Below are 25,922 nucleotides of genomic sequence, written 5' to 3'. Positions count from 1 at the left end.
TACCAAATAATTGGGTAACTTTATTTTTTTTCCCAAACGTCCTTTATATGAAATCTACAGTGATCTCCAATATGTCAGATAAAAGCTGAACCATCTTATCGAGGTGTGGACTGGGGACTCAGAGACCACAAACCAGGCCTGGGAAGACCCTACAAAACCCCTGGGACTCCTGCACTGTCCACAGTCCCTGGCCACCTTCAGCATCCTTAATTACTCATCAGTCCCATCAACATACTGCCCCCACCCATCAACTCTATAATTTCTTTTATATCACAAAACCTTTGTGTGGATACACTAGCAAATGGGTATTTAATCTTGTTTTCCTTTGAGATTGTAAAGGTTTAGTCTGTACAGTTTCTAGGTGAACATAAAGAAGATCTCATCTCTGAGTCAAGAAGAATTAGTTTTTGAAGCTTAATGCATTCTAAACGTTTTTCAAGTACCATTTGTTGAAGAAGCTGATCGAGAGATGGGATTTTGTTTTCTACTCTAGGGAAATTAACTTGTCTACAAATGATCTGGTCTCGAAGCTAAAGTCATGTAGGCAGCCATTCTGCTAAACAACTTCCCCCTTCCCTTCTTGTGAACCATCCTGAGCAGTAATGATGAGGAGGGGGCTTGTCTGTAGCCCTGACCACCGGCAATGTCCTAGGAACTCTGAAACTTAAGTGCAGAGAACTGCCTTCTAGGGGACCTGGGGTCTAACTTTGCCATTCTCAGGCATCAGACTGAAGGTTTTCCATGCTTTGAGTCAACACCCTGGGTATTCTCTTTATTAGAAGTATCAAAAATGTCTATCTGGAAATTAAGATGCGCAATTGATCTGTTTGCATTCAAAATTAGATGAGTACGCTACACACACACACACACACACACACACACACATACACACACACCCCTTCATGAACTGCAGAGTAGCATAAAGACATTTGTGGTTATTTGAGAATAATTACAGAGAGAGAAGTGAAGTTGAGATTAGAATAGGGAGGTCAGGAAGAGAGGAGAGGAGTGGCCTGTGTTTCTGCAGTGAAGCTGTGGAGTGATAAAGGAAGCTGGCACCATGTCCCAGCCTTGGACATGTATGTGGGCCTGTGAAAAGAGGGGCTGTTGAGAGGGGTCAGAGGATACAGGGTGCCCAGGCCTCCCGTGGTTGGCAGGAGAAGCCTCAGATGTCTGGGAAGGGAGGTGTTGTATCCCCAGGTACGCAAGGGCTTCTGACCTCAGCTGCAGCAGGCTAAGCAAGTTAAACAGAATCACCCATTCCTCTCCAACCTCAAGTGTCTTGAGCATCTTTGAGGTTAGAAATCAACATTACTTCTACTCTTGATTTCTCTTATTCACATAACTGATCCTTTGAGGTTACTTCTTTTGGCCTTGGCCTCTTGCCTCTAAACTAGACTTGCTTCAAACTGAACATTTCTCCATAGAGTGGAAAGGCCTTTTTTTCTACAAGGCCAGTGCTTTTTATTATGTTCATAAAAACAGGCTTGCTTCTGGGCAAAGTAACCTGCAAATAAATGCAAATATGCCCTTTCCAAGGACACAGCCACAGATAAAAGGGCTTTTCAAAGTAAAAATTCCCTGGCTTCTCAGGGAATTCTTCCTGCTCCATTCCTGCCTGAGGCTGTATTTCCAATGAGTCTGGCAGGGCCTTGTCCCAAAAGGCCCACTGGTGGGCAGAAGTGGGTAAGAAATGAGGTAACAGGCTCTAAGGCCCATGGTGGGCATCAGGCAGTCAGTTCCAGTTGCACTTATCATAGTTACCCTTTTTCCCTACACATACCTGCCCTGTACTCCTGCAGGAACTCCCTAGGCAGGGACTGTGTCCTGTTCACCTCGATGCTGGGCATTGAGGATGTAGCTAAGACAGCAGGGACATGACTAAGACTACCTCCTTGTAGCAGGGGGGGAAGGACATTTCATCATCCATAAAGACAACCCACAGCAAGATTTATCAGTGTCAAATGCATGGCTCAGGCCAAGTCCCAGGGGAGTGTGCAGTGGTCATTATGGGCTGGTCCAGAGGAGTCTATGAGACTATGGAGGACAGAGGCTAGGGATGGTGATCTGGCTTAGCAGTAGTGCCAGGAAGAAGGACACAGGGTTTGTTTTGAAATGGGGCCTCCTCTGCACATTTGGGAGCATATCCTTCCCAACAGCAACCTTCCCTGGCCTGAGCCTGCTTTCTCCTTCTCAAACTCCTGGCCCCAAGCAGTCCTCCTGCCTCAGCCTCCCAAGTAGCTGGGATTACAGGAGTGAATGAACCACTGTGTCCAGCTCTGCCTCCTCCTTGAAAGGCAATGGCTCTGGGCTCATCTGTTCCCATCTCTTCAGACTTTTGCCCCAAATTCCTCTTCCCTCTCTCTTACATTGTTGACTCCACCCTCTTAACTGGCACCTTCTTATCAGGATGAACTCGACTAAGTCTCTCTCATCAGTTAAAAATGAACATACTAAAGCCTCAATCTTCTCTCAGTCACTACATTTCCCTCTTGTTTTAAGGTGTAGGTTTGATTATTATTCAGATGTAGTGAGGCCAGTAGATCAGAAGATGACTGCTATTGAAAAGACAGTTCATTTCTCACAGATCCCAAGAGAAAGGGCCACATGGGGAAGCGCACATGTACCCTAGAACTTAAAGTATAATAATAAAAAAAAAGAGGCAGAGTGAGGAGTAAAAGTGGGTAATAACCTTTATTGTGTTTCAAAGGAAAGGAACAGATGAGAAAGGGGAAAGAGACTTAGGGTTGGCTTGTTTGAATAATTACAGTAGGCTCTGAGGTGAAGGGATTGTCTCTAACTATCTGGTACCTAGCCCTGGGGTGATTGGGGCAGGGGAACAGTGGCCCTGAATGTGAGAGCCCCATAGAGAAAGTGGTGGGGTGTGGGCTCTGGACTGGTTGGTTTGCATCTGAAAGGCACACCCATATGTGAGCCATTTACTATCTCTAGGAATTGGCAGTCTCTCCAGGAAAGCAAGTCAAAGCATGAATGCAGAAACCAGGAGTCTTATTGCTTACAATCGCCACTTTAGCTTCTGCACTTCCCACTCCCTCCTTAAATAATCCAGTGTTCATTCCTCTGAAATTGCTCTCCCCAATCAAAGGGTTGCTTTGCTGGTCTTACTTCCTCTGCTGTTTCAGCCCACAGTTTTAGGTGTTTAACCTCCTCATTGTTTCTGAAATGCGCTTCTTACTTTGGCTGCCATGATACTCTGACTTCCATAATGCTGGTTTCCCTTCTGTCCCTCATTGTTCCTTCTCCATTTCAGCCTTTTGTAAAGACTCCTCTTCCTCTGCCCATTTGTTGAATGTCAGCACTCCCAGACCTCCATCTCTGCACTTGCACAATACAAGAAGTGGAGTCACCCCAGGGTCATGCCTGTGGTGTCAGCTGGCATCTCTTCTCTGCAAGACCCCTACAGACCCCATCAGCTCTGCTCATTGGATATTTCCACTTCTGTCTCCCACTTCCCACACAACATGCCTTAAATTATAAACTCTGTCTTTTTTCACACAAGCTGGTTGTAGTCCTACATCCTGCACTTCAGTGAGTGCCATCTTCGACTCACCCTCTCTCTCTCTCTCTCACAAACACTGCTAACTCATAACTAAGTGCTGCAGCTTTTCCCTCCTGCATGTTGGCTGAAACTATGTTATGACTTCATGTCCTCTGCTAACACTTTCCTTCTGTCTCCCACTTGGATCACCACACAAAGGTTTCTAATTAGCCTGCTTACCCAGCCTCTCCCCTCTCTATGCTAATGTCAGAATGGCCGTTCTCAACCAACACTGATGCAGTTGGTTTTGCATTTTAGAAAGATGACTCCCGATTAACTTGGGATAATAGCAGAACGCTTTGTGATAGCATTCCCTTCTGAGTCTGTGATTTGTGTCTCTCCCTCAGACTCACCTCCCATTACCTTGGCATTAGACCTTGTATAAAGTATCTGTCAATTCTGACTTAAAATGCAGTCAGTTAGTTTAGCATCTTGTGCAGATATCTGGAATGTTTCTTTGATCCTTGCCCCTAACAGTACATTATTTAGATTGTAATTCTACTGGCCTTGATGCTTTCAGTTAGCTTTGTTCAGGGATACCTATAATTTTTGCTCTGGCCAGAGACATCATTAAGTCTAAAGACCATGGGCCTTATACCTGCTATTTCCTCTGCTTCCCTCTTTCAGCCAGGCCAAGTCCTACTCCTTATCTGATTCAGCCCAGTGATGAGCTCTGTCAAGAAGACCTCCAAGATCAGCCCCCTCTATGCTCTCATAGTCCCCCCTGCTGATTCCTATTAAGGTATTTATTAGGCCATATTGAAATTTCCTGTTTTCTGTCTTTTATACAACTTTATGGCAAGACCAGTAGCATAATTTATGGGGCCCAGTGAAAAAATAAATTCAGGGTCCTTTGTTGAAAATTAGAGTTTCAAGACAACAACAGCAGAGCATTAAACCAAGCTGGAGGCCATAAAGAGACTGCAATCTCATGAAACTTGCCCTACTTACAGGGCAAGGACTGTCATGTTCTCTGTTACATCCCCAGTGCCTGGCCTGGTGCCTGGTCCCCAGCAGGTATTCAATAACTACTTGCAGAATTTATGAATAGGTCAATATGTAGGCATCACAATTGGCTGCCCTCACCATTCAAGTTTTTAAAAAGTTGAGCGCATGGGTTGCAATACTAGCATAATCTATTGATAAGGCACATAAAGAGTGATAAACATATCAATTATCATCTTATATGTCAATAGGTTTAGCTTCTATTTAACAGACAGATGCTTGAAAAATAATAAAATCAATATCCAATTATATGCTGTTGATAAAGAGCATACCAAAAAAGTAATAGAGAAGATTAAAAATGAAAAAAAGGCCAGAAAGCATCAAGTGGACACAAAGAAAAAAGGAGGGCAAATCAGATGAAACAAAATTCAGGAAAAACCCATTAAATAACATGGATGATTGTGTTTCCAGTGATAAAAAGGAATAATACATAATTTAAAATATAATAGGCTGAATAACAAAATTTACATATATAAAATAAAATCTGTTAGAAAAACAAAGAGAAATTTTTAAAAAGCATAATGGGGGACTTCAAAAGCTCTCTCACTCTTTTATGGACCAAACAATTTAAATAAGAACAGAAGGAAAGTGGACACTGTTAGCTTGATTGAAAAGATATACCTATGAAAGAATGTATAAAATTCAATACCTCTGAAACATAAAGGGCACTTTTTCCCCCAAATAAGCAAGGAAGATTTATAAAAATGAATCACATCCCAGCAGCCATAAACAAAGCCCAAAATAAATACTGTTCAGGCAAAATTCTCTGACTATTCAAAAGTCAGCATTAACAAACACACAAACATAAAAATTCAAACGACTTGCATATTAGATCTCCATATCTGCCAAAAACAAAAATTCTTCTTAACTCTTCTGCTGAAGAAGAAATAACAAATCTAATTATGCTGTTGAGTTTCCTGCAATTTTGTGTTCTTTTCACAAGTAGGTGAGACTGGTCTCGGGAGCCTGAGGAAGGGAAGGGGGATGTGATTGTACCAAGATTGTTTTGTTAACCTGGATATTCACTTTATTATTATTATTTAAGCTATACAAATATATATTATAACTCTCTGGTATGTGATATGCTTTGGATCTGTGTCCCCACCCAAATCTCATGTTCAGTTGTAATCCCCAGTGTTGGAGGCGGGGTCTGGTGGGAGGTGACTGGATCATGGGGTAGAGTTCTCATAAATGGTTTAGTACCATTCCCCTTGGTAATTGATATGGTTTGGTTGTGTCCCCACCGAAATCTCATCTTGAATTGTAATCCCCATAATCCCCACGTGTCTAGGGAGAGACCTAGTGGGAAGTGATTGGATCATGGGGGCAGTTTCCCTATGCTGTTCTTGTGATAGTGAGTGAGTTCTCATGAAATCTGATGGTTTTATAAGGGGTTCTTGCCCCTTCCTGCCTCACTCTTCTCTCTCTGCTGCCATGTGAAGAAGGTCCTTGCTTCCCCTTCGCCTTCCACCATGATCGTAAGTTTCCTGAGGTCTCCTCAGCCGTGAGGAGCTGTGAGTCAAACCTCTTTCCTTTATAAATTACCCAACCTTGGGTATTTCTTTAAAGCAGTGTGAGAATGGACTAATACAGTACTGTATAGTGAGTGAGTTCTCACAAGATCTGGTTATTTACAAGTGTGTGGCACCTCCCCTCTCTCTCTCAGTCCTGCTCTTGCCAGTGAGACGCCTGCTCCAGCTTTGCCTTCCACCATGAGTAAAGGCTCCCTGAGGCCTCCCCAGAAACAGATGCCACCATGCTTCCTGTACAGCCTGCAGAACCATGAGCCAATTAAACCTCTTCTCTTTATAAATTACCCAGTCTCAGCTATTTCTTTATAGCAATGCAAGAATGGACTAATACAGTATGTAGGACATATTTCACAACTTAAAACATTTTACTTTAAGGTAGAAAAATATTAACAACAATTTAGGAGATGGCTCAGCTGGGAAGCATTTATACAGACATAATAGCATTTATACAGATATAATAATAGAAATATGGCTTTACTGAAAGGTATGGGAATGGGAAGGGAGGGAGGATGAGGTGGAAGAGGCCAAATTCCCCTGTTCCATGATGAGAAGTAATAGATGATGCCTAAAACTGAATAATTAACAAGGAACAACACAGGCAACCTACATAGATATACATCCTGCACCTACATAGAGGAAAATATTGTCATGAAAATCAGTGAAACAGTTAAAAATGGTTTTGGGGGGTGGGATAGGGCTGAGGGAAGAGGGATGAAAAGAAGAGAAAATGAAAAAAAGTTGAAAGGCTTTTTAGAACAAGTCTTGACTCCTTATACACTGCAAATATATCTTTAGTAAAAGTAACAATGTAAAAATAAAGCACAGTATAAGTTGTCTTATTGTCAAGAACAATATATGCATTCAGGACAAGTTTAGAAGCTAATATTATAAGACTGTCTCTTTGTGTCTTGGATTAAAAATCTCAGTGACAGAATTATGTATGTTTAGATTAAAAATAACTCAGACGGAAGTGCACCTGCTGTGCCAGGAAAACTGTGTTACATGACTCAGAATGGGTCTGATGATGATGAGAATGTTGACACTGAAGATACAAAACAAGAGTTTGGGTAAAACTGGTTCATGAAATGAGAAAAGAAAAATCACAATAGTTCCCAATTAGTATATGACTATACATAATTAGTGACTTTAGAAGTGTGCCTGTTACGATATTAGTAGATTGACATTGCAAGTAGACACTGATTACTTCATCTATACCTCTAAAAGTTTAGGTATCAAAGATGGACATAAGAATTCTACTTTTGTTCATCTTCTCACCGAGAAAATGGAGAATATTATTTGGGGTGACTTTAAATTCTAGCAAAAATGATCTATGTTTTGGGTTTCTGGAAGTTTTTTCTAAGTATGACACTAAAGGTAGGAACCATAAAATAAATATTGAGATATGTTATCATACTAAAATTTAAAACTACCAGAGACATGGTATTTAAAAAATGACAATACCTAGAAGTGGCCACTATATAGCCCAACAGGCACTCTCCTGCACATGGGGTTTGAACTGATCTGTTCTTTCAGGAGGCAGACTTGGTGGTATGCATCAAGAATCCAAAGTACTTACAGGTATTTAGACTTATGTGCAAAGATGTGCACAAGGCAGTTCTTCACAGTGAGTCATAAAAGTAGTTACAAAATTATATATTTAACAATAGGATATTGCTTCATAAAGCTTAAAGTGTATCTACCATATTGATGGCATACTGTAAACATTCTAGAAATTTTTTTACATAAAAATATTGCTCTGTAGGAAAGGTTACTAGATAATTCTTGCCACTTAATAACCCTATTTTATATCAAAATTTTCTTCTTGGTGTTTTCCTAATTTATTACCTGTTCTTCTGTGGCCAGAGTTTTTTTTTTTTCTTTTTTTTAGACAGAGTTTTGCTCTTGTTGCCCAGGCTGGAGCGCAATGGCACGATCTCGGCTCACTGCAACCTCCGCCTCCCGGGTTCAAGCGATTCTCCTGTCTCAGCCTCCCAAGTAGTTGGGATTACAGGTGCATGCCACCATGCCTGGCTAATTTTTGTATTTTTAGTAGAGACAAGGTTTGTCCATGTTGGTCAGGCTGGTCTCGAGCTCCTGACCTCAGGTGATCTGCCCACCTCGGCCTCCCCAAGTGTTGGGATTACAGGCGTGAGCCACCACGCCCAGTTCTGTGGCCGGATTTTATCTTCACAATACAAACAAAAAACATTCATGCCCTTTCTGACCCCAAGGTTCCCAAGATTCTGAGTGTGTACATTAGATGAAGTTCACAGGCGTTCTGCCATTTCATCTGGGTCTTTAAGAGTATGTATGAGAGTTCTTGGGGCAGGCAGTGGGGCAAGGGTGCCTAGGCAGAGAAAATGCTATCTTAAAAGGCTTGGTGTGCTTGAAGTACATGCAGGGAGGAGGGTAGAAAGCATGCAGGAGCCACTGCTGTGAAAAGCACGTATACTAGGTGGGCACACTGTGGGAGGAGATTTGACAGGCAAGCTGGAGCCAGGTGCTGAAGGCCTTGAATGTGATGTTCAGGGGTTGATGGAAATTCCTGGAAAGTTTTAGGGCAAGAAGATGGCAAGAGTGGTGATATACTGCAGGTGTCTGGATGTCACCTCAAGCGACACTGCTTTTCAGTCTTCTGCTTGTGACACATTAGTGGGTCAAGACCATCATTGAAAACAAACAAACAACCTAAACAGAATAGAAATACCTGAGTGCTTGGCCCGTAGAAGGGGTTAGTACTGTCTTGTAAAACTTTTGCTTTTCTGTACAGTTTTGTTTGTAGGAGTGTGTAGGTATCTGTCTCTTAGATTGTGAGAGTAAATAGAACTTCTTAATGTGGGTCAAAATAAGTTTGCAATCCATTGCTGAATCCCCTATCAGGCCTCCCCTAGCACCATCCTTCTCCAGGGTGTACATACCTAATTCTGAGATGCCAGAGGTGACACTCCCGGCTGCTACAGAGAAATCACATCTTGTACCACTTCTACAACCTTACATTGTTGCCGCAGTTTCCCAGGGACATCCTCGTCTGGCCCAAATGCCACTACTGGAACCAGGAGTCAAGGACTGGGCTTCCACTTGAATAAGGCAAATTAAACCCACACATTTACTTCTGCTGTCTCCTAAATCTCATTAAAATACAAATAAGATACAAAAGTCAAAACTCCTATGGGGCCACAGCAATAACATCTGGGAAGCTAGAAAGCAGGTGAAGCATAAGTAAATGACTCAACACCCTGGAGAAGCTAAATCCTGATGCTGCAGTGGGAGGCCTGATTCATATATCAGAGACCCATCAAGGCTCAGGAATTACAACCATCAGTTACCTTTGGAAGTGAGAATGTAGGCAGATGAAATAGTTAGGCCTCTAGGTCCCCTTTTATACTGTGCTTACCCAGGATACTTCCCTCATTCATCTCAGAAGACTTGAGGTTTACTCCTTAGAAAGGTTAGCGTAGAGGGACTCTGAGACCAGGGCTCCAGGCACATCAAGGGCAGGGGCACCCACAGGAAACATATTAGTGAGTGCTGGGCTTGGCCTTGGCCCCCATCTGTCACTGGGCTCCCCTGAACTATCAGACCTACATCCCCAGTAGGAGACTGGAGCATTCCTTTCTGAGAAACTGACCGACTCTAAAGAAAAAGACCTACTGACAGTTCTCCCAATAAAACAGTCCAGCCAGATCATCCTAGGCTGAAGCCAACCAGTCAATAAGCCCTACTGAGGCCCACTAACCCTCAGATCAGCTTTCAGTGCATCACTCTTAAAGGTAAACTGCCAGTCCTGGGTCATGGGATTCTTGAGCAAAGTTGCTATCGTTAAAGATAAATACCAAAACAAACACAATAAAGAAAGTTGAAGGAGAAAAAAACTTCAAAAACGATTAATAAGAATATATTGCAGGTATGAAGCAATAGCATTACATAGTAAAGGGAATATAGAAACAAAAATAACTCTCAGAAATAAAGAAATTATTGTGTAAATTAAACACTTGATAGGATTGATGATGAAATTGAGGATATTTTCCAGAAAACAGGACAAAGAGAGGAAAAAAGAAGAAAAAAGAAAACTAGAGAATTAATCTGAGAGGTCTAATATCTTTACTTCAGAAGAAACAAAGAAAATGGAAGAAAGAAAATAATCAAAGATGTAATTCAAGAAAGTTTCTCAAGCCTGGAAAAGCTATCCAAAATGAAATGGTTCTCTAAGAGCTCAAGTACAGTGGCAGAAATAAAGACCCAAAGGAAAGACATTGGTGAAGTTTTATAATACTGAGACCAAAGGAAAGAGCCTAGAAACTTTCAAAGAGGGGAAAAAGCCACATAGAAAGGATCAAATATCAGAATGACTCAACAGCAACACCAGAAAGCTGCTTTTTATGATTATAATAATAAAACACAGAAAACTGATGTAACAAAGACTATATTGCAGATATACTGGGAGAATGGAGGAAAGGGGGATATGTATGTGTTGAGTGTTGGAGATGTTGAAAACAAAACCTTTTCATAGAAGAAAATAAAGATATAAGCTCTAAAAACAAAAAGGGTAAGCATATTATTTAGAAATTTGGAGGTAAATACTGAAAGAAAGCTAAAAGTTGAAAGTGGTGTGTAAGGAGCACAGATGGGGTGGAGTGGGGTGAGGGGCTGTTTTTTCTTTTCAATAAGTCAAGAGAATTATTTGATGTTTTAAAGTCTATACATTCATGACTTGGATTAAAATAAAATTAAATAAATAAGAAAAAGATCCAAGGACTTCGTTTTTAGCTTCAGGACCCTAAGAAATCTCTTAATGTCCCTCCTGGGTGATGGGTATAGTATCATGCTGTGTCATCTTTGTCAAATCCATGCTTACACAATGAAATTTCCTAGAACATACAGGTTTCATCAGTTGCTGCTCAAAAAACATGTATGTTGGGTTAGCCCGGAGTAAGTCAATGTTCTTAAACTCACATGTGACTTTCCCACTCCCTGCTGGAATAAACTAAGAAGTTTAGTCCCAGCCTCAGAGATAGCACATCTGCAGCAAAGGCAGCCACAGCTACAACCCTCACCACATCAGGTTTCTGTTTTATCAATAAAAGAATAAAATTCTACCTGTTTTTGTAAAGCAGTCAATAAGGAGAGGAGAAATACTTTTTCCACCCATATTGTTGAAATAGAGCCAATGGTTTAAAATGCTCTTCCTTTATGATTTATTTCTTAATGTTTGCACAGATATGCATATGCAAAATGCTAAAAAATGTACAAAATAGGACAAAATTGACATAGTTTTGTTGCAAAACATCAATGAAAACAATCAGGCAATGTATAATAAAGGATTATAGTACATAATCAATAATAGCAAATTGTGAAATAAAGGACAAGTCAACGTTGCTTAATTATTAAAATTACCGTAACTGGTGGTTTTCTTTCTGCCAAGCTCTTCTACTCAGATTTAGCTCACGTGTCTTGAGAAATAATTAAACGCCAGGACACAGGGGACAGAGCTCCAAAATCTTCACTCCATGTCCTCATGGCCAGAAAAGCCCAGACAGAGGATAAGCCAGGTAGTCTTCTTAAGAAAAGACACAGGGCTCTGGGTAGAAAGCAATACCAGAGTGAAGGAACAGCATAGTGCTACTGCTCGTTTCTATTACCAGTTTCAGAAGGGAGGTGACGGAGAGCTGTGAAATCTCAGACAACCAATGCCGAGAAAAACCCATCAACACATGTGCAACAGGGAGGGAGAGGCACCAAAGCTCATTTAAAGCTGCCCGGTTTAATACAACTTTGTAGGGGAAATGTTACATGAATTTTTACTTTTTTTCCCCACTTTCTTGGTTTGTAAATTCAAGATATGGAAAAGCCAAAGACATGGTTTTATCATGTGCTTTCTTGTCAGTCACAGACTATGAGGTTTGCTTTAGCTAAATGTTCTTAATACAAACATGCTTCAAATAGCAGCAAGAGACTGGACAGAGGGAAGGGAATAATTGGAAGAGAAATCTCAGGGGATCTTTTTTGGGCAGGGCAAATCAGTACACTCCCTGTGATATAAGAAAAGCACAAGAGTGTGTGTATATATATGTTTGGCCCCATTCATGTTGACTCCAGTGCATGTGTAAACATATACTGTGATGGAGAGTAGGTGACCACTCCCTAGCCCTGTGGCCACAGGCAAATTATTTTGCTTCTATGAACCTCAGTATCTTTATTTGTACAAATGGCTATCATCCTCACCTTCACCCTGGTTTCATAAATTTGTGGAAAGGACCTAAAGACATCATGCTCATACTCCACCAAATTACAATGCTTTGCATATTATAGTGCTCAAATATTAGTGCCCTCTCATCTGCAAAGTACTATTATTAATAAGCATAGCATTTTTCTCAGACCACATAAATTATGAAGAAACTATCTTAGACTAAGAAGAAACACATTTTTTTGTAAACCCAGACACTTTCTTGAAATGTGCCTCCTGCAACACCCATCCTCTTCTGATGTGGGTCCCCCTCCCTTCTACATAGGCAGGGCAAAACCGGGTGGTCACCAGAAAGTTCTACAGGAAAAGCTGGTTAATTGTCCAGTGCACTTCCAAATGCCAGTTCTCAGCTGGGCCAACCTGTTTTCTATCCAAAACCAGATACTTTTCAGATAAAATTACATTCTGGTGCTGAATGAAACAAACAAGAGATCTTGACTTGAAATTCCTAATCAAATGTACACACACACACACACACACACACGCGCGCACACACATGCACACCCACACACCCTCTTAATATATGCCTGGAGATAGCTGTTTGTTTTGCATTTTTGGAAATGACTGTAAAATGTCAATAATAATCCCAGATATTTCTTTAGGTCATTTTATCTCTGATCTGTAAGAAGACAGACAGACAGACACACACACACACACACACACACAATGAGAGAGACAGAGAGAGATACACACATCCAGAAGAGAAGGGGACAGAATATTTGATCAGAAAAATTGAGAAAGAGAAGGGGACAGAATATTTGATCAGGAAGAATATGCATATGCCTTTATTGTGAAGAGGTTGGTAGCACTAGCTTCCCTCTGTGAGTATGCATGGATGATTCAGAATATTCATGAAGACCCAGGGCACTTTGCTTACAGTGCAACACTGTTTATGTAGAACTTAGATAGAAAAGGATCTGCAGATAAACAGAGAGTGTTAGGAGGGAAGAAAAAAATCAGTCTTTTTTTGCCCACTGCCAACTACCCACAGCTGCTACCAAAGGGTCCCTCTTTTCCAGACAAATGCACACATGCAAAATTCTGCTCACACTTTTATGGAATGTATTGCATTACAAATGGGTTCATACCACATATGCAGGCTATACATAAAAACTTTGAAAAGGGGCATGCCTCATTTTCAGGCAAAAGTCAATGGCATTACCTCTTAAAAAATGGAAAGAAATGTATATTTAGCAAATAAAATGCAAACTTAATGCACTTCTACTTAAATATACATATCAAAAAAGCTGCTGTTGTTGTTTGACTTGAAAAATAAGTTGAAATCATGGAGTGGTCTCTGATGGGGCCCAACACAGGTCATCCAACCCGCTAATCCATTTTGACTTTTCATTTTGATAGTGAAAGTGCTAATAACTCTGATTTAAAAGGGAGTGCAGTACTAAACTCAGATCAGAGTGTCCAGGGTTGCTTTGACAGAGAAGAGCAGATGAGGAACACCAGCTCTCTCTAACACTCTTCCAGGTGAATTCCTGTGGCAACACTTCATTCTCTTTAAGTCACTGAGCTCATTTTCCACCCCTGTTGTTCATATTGTCAATGGAGGGTCACAAGTACCCCTTCTAGAGTCCAAATAGTTTGAACAGACGAGACCACCAAATGGGTTCTGCAGCATTTCCATGCCTCTGCAGACTTCTGTCTACAGAGACACAGGAGGCTCTGAGCTCTGGTACCATCCCATGGGACACTTCCTCAGGAATGGAAATCGTGCACATTTGTTCTCAATCCCCACCTCCAGAGTGGGAGCCTGGCCAAAGATCTCGTGCGTGTAGGTGGAGGGGGGGTGTTTTTTATTTTAACATTACCCATCATGGTGGACTTCACGGCTCTGAATAGAAAGATCTACTCCATCTGTATATAGCCAGAAATATCTCCCAAGAGAAGCCTTGAATAAATTGCTTTGAGAGGGGACTTTTTTTTTTCCTACCAAAATTGAAAACACTGACCAAGATTCAGCCGAGTACCTTAGAACCCACTCTTTGGAAAGCCCACAGATTTTTGAACTCTTTTGTGGGCACTATAGGTCAGAGGATAAGAATGCCAACCCTGGAGCCAACATACCTGGATATGAATCCTGACTCTTTGACTTCCTCTCTGTGAGACCACAGGCAAGTTACTTGATCTCTCTTTCTTTAGTTTCTGCCTTTGTAAAATGGGTAAAGTATATCTGCCTTATAGAGTTGTTGTGAGGGTAGGTGAGTGCTTAGAACCGTACAGGAGTCAGCTCTCAATAATTTTAGCTATTATACAGAAAAGTAATTAGTTTCCTATTCCCATAAGCTTTTCTTCTTTTGGTCATGGTTGGTTTTATTTGCAAAGGCAGTGAGTCAAGGTCTAGGCTTCAATGAAGAAGTCAAAAGCCTCCATGGCAACAGAGGAGCCTTTTACTGAGTTGTTGGCAGGGCTGCTGATAGCCAGGCAAGCTGATGCAGAAGGCAAGGAGTTAGGACGATGGGCGGAGCGTTTTGCTTCACCCAAACAGTAAACCAGGGGCTTTGCCAAGCAGCACAAGCTTTGCCAAGCTACATCTCAGAGTGCCCAGATTTTTCTTACAGTTGTTATTTTGCCTGGTAAAGAAAGTTTTCATTATTTCAAAGATGCCGATGCCTTTGCCCAATGCCACATTGTGGTCCACGCTCTCAGCCCTGCTGCTCTGATGCAGGCCCTGTGGAATCTGCCAGGCTAGACCCTACTTGCTTAGGCTGCTCTCATAGCAGCTCCCCTGGGACTGGTCCAGATATCCCACCACAGAGTCCTCCTAGTGAGATCAAGCAGGAATTATGGCCTGAGACGGCCATTCCTGTATCCAGAGCTGAAACAGACCCATTAAAAGTGATCTTTTACTTCTTTGGTCATTTTGCTGTGGTTGCAGGGAGTCAAACTCATGAACTCAAAATTACCTGTACACACAGGTTCCTGCATTGATTTATGAGGCTCCCTTTGCCATATGCTAAATTTGACTTTATCCTCACAGCACCTCCCTTATTACACAATGAGGATTCAGGATGTGTGAGATGCACTTCAAATGAGAAGAGAGACATGAGAAAATACTGCCCTACAGGTCCAGAGAGCCAGGTTTCATCCCCACCGCTGTCACAGTGACTGTGTGACCATGCCCAGGTCACCCCTTTTTTGACTACAGCCCTCTCACCTGAGGCACTCTGTGAGAGCGTGAGACTACTCTTTGAGGATGGAACACCGGTTTAGGATTTGACTGCCATCTCGGGTGTATCTAGAGGTAGAATGGCCCGAGAAAACCTATGAAGGCCAACCTTTGAAGGGACAGCAGTCACAGACATGGTCAGAAGGCTCAGGGTTGGGGGTGTGGGTGCTGGAGTCTGGGGGAGGGGGGATGGTGGAGTGTTATGGTATGGAGTGTGAGGGGGAAGTGTGCATGAGAGTGAGAGAGATTGGGGCTATCATGTATGTGTATGTGAGAGAAATGGGGATGTGTGTGTGAGAAAAAAGGATGGGGAGAGGGAAGGTGCTGAGGTGGTAGGAGAAGGAGAAGGAGGGAAGGACAAGTGGGAAAGGGCAGAGGGAGAAAAGAGGAGGATAGAAGAGGGTCTGTGGAGTATGTAGGAAAGATGTGTGTGAGAGCATACTGTGAGAGAAAGAGGGAGAGGCAAAGAGGGAGGAAGGGCAGAATCGGGGGAGGCAGAGAGATGGCAGTGTTGGTGAGTGTGCAGATGTGTGTGACTGCATGTCTGCCTGTGGTGTTTCTGCGTTGGGGGTGGCTGTGTAGAGGCTGGAGTAGTATACACAGCCCCTGCCCACGCATTTCTCAGAAACCTCTCTGAGCTCCCTGGAGAGCATCGTTAGGGGCTTCGGGAAATTCTCCCCCCTGACTACCTCTAAAACAAGGCTGGCTTCTCAGAGTGTGAAGGCAGAGGATCAGGACCCTCTCCTGGGGTCCTGCCCCTCTTTTCAGGGCCAGGCTCGTGGGCTCTGCGTGTCTGGAAGTATGACACTAAGCTGGATGTGCCAGTCACACATCAGCTGGGGGTTCTCAGAGCAGCAAAACCTGTGAAGGCAGAAGCTAGAAGCGGACTCACCCTCTCTGCTCAAAGAAGAAGGATGCCATGATCTGTTTATAGCCCCAGGCCTGACAGTCTTCCCTGAAGGGACTTGAGGAATGGGAAGTCAGAGTCAGAGGAGGTATAAGGTCAGCTTGAAAAATCTTGAAAGGAGATTGTAGTGGAAAGCTGGCTTTCAAGGCCTGGCATCCATTAATCCTTTTCCTGGTAAAAGTGTCCCCCTGCCTCCCCTCACCCCCAACTCTTGCTCTCGGGTGGGGCTGACCTCACTCCCAGCTTTAAGAGTGGGTCTTGCTTGAATCAGGGTGTCTCCCCAGCCACAGCAATTAGGTGAGGAGGAGACAAGTGACCTCACATCAGACTCGTGTTAGCCATGCTGAGGACCTTTGTTCAGTGTTGAGGAGGGAGGTGGTTTCTGAGGCTGAGTGGCTGAGACACAGAGGGGCCAGAGCTCTGGCAAAGCCATCATCTTGCTATTGTAAGAAGTCTGAAACTGCAGCTCATCAGCAGAAAGCAACAGCAAAAGAACTGAGCCCTGAAGGTATAGTTTGAACTCTGAATCCAGTCATACCTGAATCCAGTCTACTCTTGAATGTCTTCAATTACACAAGCTAATATATATTCCTGTTTCTTTAAGCCAGGTTGAGTTTTCTGTCACTGGTAATCCATAGAGGCCTGGCTGAAACAGAGGTGAATGGGATTCCCAAACACCTACTGAGAATCTACAATGTCCTGGGCAGGAATAGCCACAGGTACCAGAGAAGGATGTGACTAAACATGAGATTCCTATCCCTTAGGGACCCCTGGGCACTAGGGCAGGCAGATGTCTGAACAAAAATCCAAACTAGCAACAGATGTCCTTGTGCTGAAAAGCAGGGGAGGTGGACAACATTACTCCAGAAGCCAAGATGGAAGGCCAAAGGCAAGACTGAGGAGTTAGGGTGTGGAGGTGCCATGGTGTAATAAACACCAGCTTTAGAGACACACAGACCAAGCTCTGAGTTCCAGCTCAGCCTCTCTTAGTCTCCATTTATTCACTTGCAAAAGGGAAATGGTAACAGTCTTGTTTCATAGGGTTGTGATAATAATTAAATAATCAGCTATTAAGACTTCTTTCTTGAGCACCTATCATGTACCACAAACTGTGGACAACAAGATGAGCAGAAACAGAGGGAGCTAAATCCAGTGGGGTAAACATCACCAGATGCACATAAACTCACTGGATAGCAGTCTGTGATGATGGAGTTGTGGCATGGAGGGGAGGTCTGAACAGCAGAATAAAATTGGGACATGTGAAGGGGGAGGGAAGGGGAAACTTTCCAGGCAGAGGAAATAGCACATGCAAAGGCCTTGTGGTGGGAGGTAACAGGCAAGTAGGAAAGACAGAGTGTCCCCCATTATGAAGAGAGAGGGGTGAGGGGAAATATACAGGTGGAAAAGCTGGTGGGCCAACCCTGCAGGCCTTCATTGGATGTTATGGAGTTCTGTCTTTATCTTAAGAGAAAAGGAAAGCATCGATGATTGCCTCTGGATAGTTAGGAGTTTGAAGCAAATTGCTGTTGCTGGTTTTGCATCCAATTGCAATGGTGGTGTAGCTAGTCTGAGAACAGAGACTGGGAGAGAAGTAAACTATGACCAGCTTGGTGCCTCTCACTTCTGTTTGAAAAATGTTGAGACAAGAATGAGCCCAGGTAAAGGTGCACTGCTATCCCAGTGTGAGAGCAGGAGCTGCTAGCTGGGAATGGTAGACTTGCTCCCAGGATCCCCTCACAGGGTAAACATACCTGATAGCAATAACTTAAGCATACCCTTAGAATGACCCTGCATAGCTGGTCTGCATAGTTGGAACTGAATGTATGTTCCAACTAGAGAATCTGGGCATGATCATCCTGGAGATGTGTTCCTTGTCTATGAGGAACATCTGAGCCCCTGTTCGGTCCTGTGGAACACAGGCCACAGAGAGGATTGAGGTCTTGGGTTTTGGGTTGAAGGAAGATTGCCAGGTGGTGGTTATTAAGGGGAGAGTGTTAAGTAAAAATGCTATATAAATTTCATGCTGTTTGCATGCAGTTGTGGTTTTTCTGCAAAAAGCCTGCAGCCACTGGGTCACTGGACTGTACATAAGGTGGATATCTTATCTAGCCCGATGACACTGAACTGCTTCTATACATAAGTTGGTTCTCCTGTCTAGCCCATCACTACTGGGCTCTCTCTTCTGTATGTAAGTCCCCTAATAAAACCCTATGCTTGTTTGCTGGCTGTGGGTCTCTTCTTTGGCCTCTTGAACCTGGTGCTTCCTTGAGGTTAACAGGGAGGGGTTCAGCACAACAGGGCCAGAGGTACCAGGCCTAGGCTTCAGCTCCCTGGGAGATTCTGGGAGGGCGTCACTACTAAGTACAAATCTGTGATGTACCAAAGGACTTTGACCTCCTGGAACATGAAGCCCACTAGCAGACTAAACTCCTGCGACGGGAACACAGAAGACAGACTAGCTTCTAGAAGCTGGTGGTGGTAACCTCAAGTTCCTAGGTAATCTGAATGAGATGGTGGAAATATTTTGGATTTCAGAGCCAAATAAACTGTTTCAAATCCAAGCTCAGTGCCTTATTTGCTGGGTGACTTGGAGCAGGTAATGAACTTCTCTCATCTCATCTCCTACTATGTAAACAAGGTAGGTATTCTACCTTGTTGACTTTCTGGGGATTTGTTGAACTAATGTATATGACATACTTAGCACCCAGGAAATGTACCATAACTTTAAGAACCTTCACCTTCCCTTCACAGGGTTCTGGGTGACCAACCTGAGCCACATGTTAAAAGAGGGACCCTAGACAGTCCCAAGCACTGCCAAAACCTTCCCAGAGTAAAGCCCTGGATTTTTCCTGAATGCCCCTCCATCAGCTTAAGGACTTGCCTGGTGAAGACAAAGTTCACCTGGGAGAGGGATTTGGGGAGGCATAGCTATCCCTTACAGTGTGGGTGAGTGTCTTTCCCAGCCCTTCCTGGCAATTGCTGTCATCAGGGAAAGGGGAGGGAGCCCAGGAAGCATGCAAAACAGCCAGGAAGACATCTTGGGGGCTTTAGGGTGCTGATGATGAACAAGCAGCAAAAACTCTAGGCAGGGTCTCTGAATCAAGATTTAGTGGCAGCTTCAAAAGCTCAAGGGCTGACTTGGAGCTCCAGATGTACCTCCTTTCACAGTCATCCAGTGTGAGGGGCTCTGTGTCTTCAGAATGAGCACAGACTGGCAGGTTGGGGAAAAAGAAGGTAAACACACACTGCACAAGAGACATTTCAGGACAGAGTCCATTTCAAGGCTTACAGAGCTTCTGACAAGCAATTTATAGCTTGTGAAATGTATTCTAATGTGTCTCTTTGCAATATCATCTCTTTCCATGCAAATTCAATACTTGGCACCATTACCAGGGAGTAGAAAATGAAGACTTCTTTGGGCAATTTTAGTACAGAAATGCTCCTTCTGGGAGGTTCTGGGAAGAGGCAGAGATAATTGAGAAAGAGCATTTATCTTGTTTGAATTCTCCCTCAACCCACCCGGCCCCTGATGCTGCTTGGACAAGAATCCTGCAGTCTAATTTGTAGATCAAATGCATTATTAGATGTGAGAATTAGAAGTGACAAGCAAAATGCCCTGTTGCCATGATGTGAATACTCATTAAACCATTCCTGTCTAGTATTTCAGATACAACACAAGCCAGCTAAGAATATACTCAGCAAGTGTCTGCAAAAGTATGTGCTTAGTATTTTAATTAGACAACAGGAAGAGGTCTGGGGTGTTTGTGATTTGCCACATGACCATTAAATTTACTATTTACTAGAGAAATACCATATTCTTTAATTTTAAAAAAGTGGCTAGTACTAGAAGGAAAGGTTTTACTAAGGTGAAGCATCTGGCCAGGAAACCCAAAATGTTGGTCTCACCCTCATAGCCAGACCCTCTTCTACACTACCCTCTCAGTTAATAGTTGACCCCTTCAGTGGCTCAGTTGGGGATAATCCCAGGATAACAGGTCAGTGGCTAGTACTAGAAGGAAAGGTTTCACTAAGGTGAAGCATCTGGCCAGGAAACCCAAAATGTGGGTCTCACTCTCATAGCCAGACCCTCTTCTACTCTACCCTCTCAGTTAATAGTTGACCCCTTCAGTGGCTCAGCTGGGGATAATCCCAGCAGAACAGGTCAGTGGGCCCGATCAAGGCTCGAATGAAGGCTCCAGAGCCACAAAGGAGTGGTGAACACAGAAGGGGCCTTCGGCTGGCTCAGCTCTTTGATGCGCAGAGGGCTGCTTCCTGCTGAGGGCTGCTGTCTTCCTATGGTAGGTGCCACATGTGCTCGCTTGCCTGGAAGCACACATATGGACCTCCTGAAGTCCACACCCAAGAAACCATGACTGAAAGAAAGAAACGGCATCCTCTGCTTCTTGAAGATCCACCTCTGTTCCACCTGCATGTTGGAGGAGACAGCCTACTTAAGGTTCCACAGCCCACCAAACTACAGTACAACTCAACACTGTATGTCCTCGATACCCATTCAGGAAACATACACCAAGCAGAAGTAGGACACTACTGTTGAGGAAAGGAAGGCACAGAAACACGTGCCGCATAAAATGTCAGCATTTACTACCCTTTTATTTCTGAAAGATATTCTGAAATAGCCCTGGACAGAGAAATGCATAAGCCAGGAGGTTTGTTAGACAATTAGTTAAAAGTGAATGAAGCTGTTCATCTGAGTTAGGGTTTCCTTTCTTAAAACTGAACCCTATGCTGTAATGCTTCCAGCTGACTTGCTCTTAGAGGCTAGTAGCCATCCTTCAGCAGAAATGATGATAGGTAAAAATCTAGCTGGCCAACAAGGAATGAGGGTTTTTTCAAGGACTTGAGCTTCACACCCCACACCAGATGGTCACTTGTCATATGCAAAGGCAAACTCCCCCACTGCCCCTTCCTTTCCTCTTTTCCCCAACTGTCTTAGGGAGTCCTAATGCTCTCCAATTCCAAGGGCATGGAATGCCTGAACACAATCATACCCTTCACAACTTTGGTGAATCTCAGCACAGAGCACCTGTCCAGCTCCTCACCAGCCAGCACCTGGATCTCTGAGGAATGTGTCACAGGGCTCCGTGATCATCATCATCTTCACAGATGAGGCCCAGAAAGATCAGGGATTTTGTACAAGGTCTCAAAGCTCACCATGCAAGAAAAAATGAACAGAAATAAAACTGAACATGTTGATTATTCTTGATGAAATTTTGAATGCAAGAAGTATTCATGAAGTGTTTTTCAGCATCCAGTAACACCACACTAGATACAATAACTCATAAGAGAGACTTTCCCAAGGTCATAAATAAAAGGATTGAGAGAAGCACTTTTATATTATTAGTAGAGGTATATGCAGTGTAGGGTGTGACTTTGCTTGACCTTTTCCCACTGAAACAGACTCACAGGCTTTTGCATTATCCACATTTACCTTGGCCTAAAGACCCTCTACGTAATTTTGGAGAAGAAAATAGAAATCTATAGAAAATGGTTTTTAAGGAAGCAAATGCAATTCTGCATGAACAATCCATTGCCAAGGCCATTAAAATATAATAAGACAGCAACATCCAACAGAGAGAGGCCCTTCCCTTGGAACAAACATATAAAAGCTTTATGATAATATTTCCGTAAACCTCAGAAAACCATTCTATAAAGTCTCATGTCTCCTTTTTGCCTTTGTTTGTTTTTGGCTCTTACTTGAGTTAATTTTTTTGAGTCTCAGTCAAATCCAATAAACACTTCTAGCATTTAGGCACAGCCTATCTAGGACTCCAGTTCCACTGCTATGTTACTACTCTCCAGTCTCATGCCTGGAAGAACCTGCATGGAAAGCCACCAAGCTTAAAGATGGCTTCAAGGGTTGTAAATGAAAAAGGATGATGTTCTAACAGCCTCTGTAAGCATCAATTTCTTCAGGTACAAAATTGAAATAATGGCTCCACACACCTCATGGATAGTTGAAAGTTTAACACAATGCAAGCATAAATGCTTCTTAAACTTAAGTGCTTAGTAAGGAAAGACTGAATACTTCTTAATAACTAAGAGTCCAGTTTTGGATTAAGTTGGCAGTCAGATGCCTACTTTCCCCATCCAACCCTTTCTCCTGTCACCTACTGTCTCCTGTCACCACAGAAGAGTAGTCATATAGCAGTAAAACTGGAGTCCTAGATGTGCTGTACACCAGAGGGATCCCAGGCCCTCAAATCCATGCATCATCCGCCCTGTAAGCTGCTACTTTCTGGGGCCGCCTCCCTGGGAATGACACCAGCATCTACGCAGGTGCCCAAGCTGCAATCACTGCTGACTCCTCCCTCCCCCACACCCTCTGCATGCCTAGATCTCTCTCTATCTGTGTCTTACCATTCCTCTGGTTACCACCAAGGCCAAGTCCTCATCCCCTGCCATGGATCACTACAGTGGCCTCCTTCCTGACTTCCTGCCTCCAGCCAGCAGCCAGAGCCATTGTCTTAAAAACATGAATCTGAGCATGCCAGCCTCTGCCAAAAATACCTAATGGCTGTCCTCTGTTCTCAAGATAATCCTACTCCCTACCAGGGCTGAGAAAGCCCTCTGGGGGCTGGGCCCTGCACTTCTTCCCAGCCACAGGCTCCAGCCACAGAGATGGGCTCTGGTTTCCTGGCCCACATACCTAAGGGCCTCTGCACTGCCTGCTGGGTGACCTCCCAGCACCAGCACTAGCTCTGTAGGGTTGGGGCTGATGGTTTTCTGTCTCCCATACTAGACTCTGAGGTCCTGAAGGGCAGGAGCCTCATCTATTCAGGTCTGTGTCTTTAACTCAAGCATGGTACCTGGCACAGAGCAGGCACTGGGCCAATATCAGCTGGATGAATGAATAAAAGCTGATTAACATTCAGGGTATATTAGGGTAACAATTCCTGGTTTTCCAGTAATGGAGAGATCCACAACTCTGTCCCTCATAGTTGTATTGACTGATCCTTCAGCTTATGTTCTTAGCTCCAGTCCTGCTCTAGGTTCTGAGCCAGTTCTGACTAAAATAAGGAGTGCAGGTTCCCAAGAACCACAACCATCTGAACAACTGAGAAAAAAAATTCTGAGGTTTGGAGACTAGTAAAGACTGATGAGTTCCAACATCTGTCCCCCCTCCCCTCCTACCCCTACTTGCTGCCAATCAAAGCAGGTGCCAAAAGCCTTGGGGACCCCTGCTGTCTTCCCACAGCATCACTGCTTATTGGCTCCCAGTCAACCAGCCCTTGGCCTGGGTCTTGTTCTTCATGGCTGCCCACCTTTTTCTGCACAGAGCCTGGCGCTTCTGCCAGCCTCCTTCCTGGTGACTGGGTCTTGCTCCCTCTCCTTTTTATAGCATAGGGTCTCCTGTCTGTCCCCACTTACAAACACAAGACAATGGTGTAGTGAGGCACAGGCATCTTTGTGCCCCAGCAGTGGCACCCCTACCTGCCAGCTGGTCACAGAAAAAGTGATAATCCATAGTGCAGTCTCCAATCTGAATCTTCCTGTTGTTTCTTGGAAACACCCTGCTCCACCCCGCTCCACCCAGTCACTGGTATGCTGAAGCAGACTCGTTCTGGATCCAGAGAGCTCTCTGTGTGCATTTTTTCCCAACTCTGCATTCAGTGATGACATGTTGGTAGCTTAACAATGTACAAGGTAGTAGTATTTACATAGTGGAAACTGGCAAACACTACAAATCAAAGCTTTCTTTTCCCCTGGAGAACTAGTTAAACATTGGCTACCATGCCACTGATCACAGACTAGCCCTCTTGCTTTGGCTTCTTAACCTATTACATTCACACTAGATAAATGCCCTCTGTAATAGAACTAAAGCCTGGTCTCTCATAACACACTCCCTTCTTGAAGCAGACATTTCAGTTTGTATTCTTTGTTCTGTTGATCTACTTACCCATCTCACTTCCCAGTGATAACAATAACTACAACAACAATAATAATAGGTAACATGTATCAGTGCTTACTCCTGTCCAGGGGCAGGGCTGAGCCCCTTGCATGTGCCTCTCACTGAATTTCATCCACGGCACTATGAGGCTGGGACTATTACACTCATCTGACTGAGGAGAAAGTGTGGTTTTGGAGCTTTGTCCAAGGGCAGATGGGGCTGGTGTCAGAATCCACACTAACTCAGCCACACTACTTCCTCATGATAGCCACACTGGGTTGCTTGCCCCACTTCTTCTTGGGACCTCTCTCCAAGGGGACAATCATATCTTTGTGCATGTCCAGCAACAGTTGCTGTGGTAATATGTTCATCCATGTAGCAGTGGCATGAGAGGAGTTAACTGATAATGCCTTCTGGCATATTATGAATTCCCCAATCACCCCCAGCATTGTCCTGGTCACAGGGCATGGCGCTGGCTTCCCTTGTTCCTACCCCAGAGCTCTGAATGCCAAGCAGCCTCAGTGCCCACCCCGAGAACCGCTTGCTGCTATGTACTACCTGCTGGAATGTAGGGGGCCATGGCTGTCAAAACCTCTTCTCTGAACCCAGTTCTGGAAATTGGGAGCACCCACCATTCATTAGAGGTTCCCTGAAGTAGGTACTGGGTTACCTTGTTTATTCCTCCCAGCATCTCCCTGAACCAGCATTATCTCTGATGCATAGTGGAACTGGAGGGCAGAAAGTTAGTAAGGGGCTGAGCTAGGATTTAAGCCTGGAATGCCTGCTGATAGGGTTGGTATTCTTTCTGCAACACCAGAGGTCCTGAGTGTGAGGCAGGAGGCAGGTGTCTAAGCAGCCAGGAAAGCCAGCTCACACTGCATGTCCTGGCACCTGGCAAAGAGCAGCAAGGTCTGCCCTGGTGGCTCTCACCTGGACTCTTAGGCTGAGTTACGGCCCCTCCTGTGTTGGAGGAGCCTGCCCAAAGTGCGAAAACCCCTCTACCACAGTCTTCCCATCCCTCCAAAGGAAGCCTCTACAGAGGGAAAAGCAAGTTCATTAAGTATGTTTTCAGGTGGCTGCCAAGAATAACTGAGGTCACTTACAGAATCACATCCATTCCTTCTGGGTAGTTTTGGAACACCCTGGTTTGAGAGGACCTTTCAGACCATGAGAAGTTATTGTCATGGAGTCCGGACTGGGGCTCTGCTGGGAAGATGCAGAACTTTCCAAAAGTTTCTAAGAATTTTCCTAGATTTTGAAAATTCTTTAGCAGTTTCTTCTGCTACTGTTTCTTCTAGTTCTCATTCCTTTGTTTCTCTTTTCCTTGCCTTCCTGTGGCTTAAACATTTTTTGGGATCCCATCCTAATTTATTCACAGGGTTTTTTTTTTACTGTATTTCTTTATATACTTTCTGTAGCGGTTGCTCTTGGTATTATAACACATATCTGTCCCTTATCACAGTACTGTGTGTACATTTTTCCACTTTGAGTGAAGTATGAAAATCTTATTTTCATTTAGGTTCCTTTGCCTTTCCCACTTTTCCATATGATTGTCTTGAATGTCAGATGGGGTTATAATTTTTGT

The 25,922-nt window shown here is 43.7% G+C and overlaps 1 protein-coding gene across 5 annotated transcripts in view; it reads right to left on the bottom strand.

Moving 5' to 3' along the window:
- Window positions 1-25,922, bottom strand: part of MYRIP (myosin VIIA and Rab interacting protein) — a 447,019-nt gene that overhangs the window by 148,537 nt on the left and 272,560 nt on the right. The window contains exon 1 of one of the 5 annotated variants that reach the window (XM_063805599.1): window positions 11,491-11,698. The exons of the other annotated variants lie outside the window; for them this stretch is intronic. The gene's annotated coding sequence lies outside the window, so the exon portion shown is untranslated. Of the gene's footprint in view, window positions 1-11,490; window positions 11,699-25,922 lie in introns of those variants that run through there. 5 annotated transcript variants of the gene reach the window in all.

Source organism: Pan troglodytes, chromosome 2, assembly GCF_028858775.2.
Source record: "Pan troglodytes isolate AG18354 chromosome 2, NHGRI_mPanTro3-v2.0_pri, whole genome shotgun sequence".
NCBI lineage: Eukaryota > Metazoa > Chordata > Mammalia > Primates > Hominidae > Pan > Pan troglodytes.
This window is presented reverse-complemented; position numbering and strand designations above follow the sequence as displayed.